This window comes from Mandrillus leucophaeus, unplaced genomic scaffold, assembly GCF_000951045.1.
Source record: "Mandrillus leucophaeus isolate KB7577 unplaced genomic scaffold, Mleu.le_1.0 Scaffold40, whole genome shotgun sequence".
In the NCBI taxonomy this organism is placed as follows: domain Eukaryota; kingdom Metazoa; phylum Chordata; class Mammalia; order Primates; family Cercopithecidae; genus Mandrillus; species Mandrillus leucophaeus.
Genome location: NW_012104254.1, coordinates 2,908,187 through 2,910,319, shown reverse-complemented (window position 1 = coordinate 2,910,319; position 2,133 = coordinate 2,908,187).

Here is a 2,133-nt window from a genome sequence, read left to right as displayed (position 1 = left end):
AAATAAATAAATAAAAATAAATATATTGAGAACAGAATTTTAAAAGTGAGTCTCTAGAGCAGTTTCCCAGACTTCTCTGAGAGTCACCAGGGTCCCTTATCAAAAACTCAAATTCTCAGGCCCATCCCTTAGAGGTTCTGATTTCACTTGTCTGGTATAGGGGGCCTGGAAATGTGAATTTTTAACAAATGCCACTGGAGATTCTTCTTATTGCTGAGTTTCTCTGGGAAGTGGTATGCCAGTGCCAGAGGCTACCTGCATAAGAGTCACCACAGTGCTTATTGAAATATAGATTCTCGGGCCCTGCAGACTAAATCTCTAGGGATAGAAGGGTTGTGAGGAATGGAAAAAGGAATATGGTACCATGTCAAGTGGTCCAAAACCTCACCCTTCATCTTTGACAGAGATGTTCTGAGCTTCCCACTGGGCAGCCCAGAAGAAAGTGGATGTCTCTTGCTGGGTAATGCATATTTAGACAGCAGGCAGCCCTCACAAGCTGCAATAATAACAGCTAATAGGCCTCCTGCCCTGTCCACTGAAATGGGACTCAGCCCACTTAGATATTCTCTTTTTCCACCTTTCCTATCAAGGCCCATTGTTCCCTCCTGGCCCCCAAATCTTTTTCAATGTTATTTCCAGCACCCTGTCTTTCTGCTCTTGGTTCAGGTGTTTTTCAGCCAATCTCTGTGGCCAGAGCTGGGAGAGGAATTGGGTCAAATGCTATGTTTCAGTCTTGACAAGGCTTTTTTGTTCCTGAGAACCGACTTTGGAAGTGTTTTTAAAGACTGAGCTGTGTCAGGGAGGAAAAACTTTTCCTCTGCTCTCTTATGTTTCCTCTTTGGGGGCCTACAAATTAAAACAACAAAGATAGCAAGAGAAAAAAAAAGCATTTAATTACATATGTAAACACACACAGACCAAGCAAGAAAGAAAGAGAAATTCACAAATAACTGTGACCCTAGATGGTTAGAATTTGGAGCTTATATATCATCTTAATAGGGGACGAAGAAGGGCAGAGAGGCCTTTCTAGGAGAGTAAATGACTTCTTCAAAGGAAGTGAGGGAGAGACAAAGCCTTGAGAGAAAACAAAACACTTCTTGGAAAGACAAACGGACTTTTAGGAGAATAGATGGAAGATACAGTTTTGTAGCAATGTCTGGGTGTAGTGCAGATGTCTCCTCTCTGAGAAGAAAATATTAAGAGTTGCTCCCCAGGAGGGGATTTATAACAATTGAGTTATTTGGGGAGACTTTGCTTTTAGGCATATAAGGGATTTCGGGAACTCAAGTGCCTTCAGCTCAAAATAACTTTCATGCCATGGTAGCTTATTCTGAATCCCTTTAATTATTTGTTCTCCTTGTAGTCTTGCTGTAGCAATTACAAGTCTCTGTGAGACACTGTAGATGTTTTTGAATAGAGGAAGAATCAGAATGTATGAAGAAAAAAATGATTAGAATGATTTGTTGGTGATGGCAAGCATACAGAAAAGTTTCTAAAACTAAAGTATACTATTTAGCACAATAACACAAACACTCATGTAAACCCATATGGGCCAAAGTAGAACATTCAACACTCCAAAAGGCCCCAATGTGCTCCTTCCCTTACAACCTTCAAGTGCCTAGAGATGGCCACATCGTGATTATTACCGTATTTACTTTCTTGTTTTTCTTTCTAGTTTTACTGCCTAATTACTTATCCTTAAACAATATTATTTTTTATCTCTATGTAAATGGAATCACAGAGTAAGTTTTTCATTTACATGTCTTGAACTTTTTTGATCAATCTATGTCTTTAAGATTTCCCATGTTGATATGGCTGTACTTTATTCATTTTCATTGCTGTAGGTTACTATATTACATTGGTATATCATAATTTATTCTACTGCTGATGGACATATAGGCTACTTCTAGCTTTAGGCTATTATAAGCAATGCTGCTGTGAAAGTTTGTGTAAACACACACACACGTACTCTTTAAGTACTCTTTAAGTACGTGTGTGTGTGTGTAAATATATATATATTTATATATATTCTGGAGCATATAAACACAGATTTCCCTGGAGCCTTTACCTTGGTATATAATTCATGGTTTGTAGAGAATGTATATATTAATATATTCAGTTTTACAAGATTCA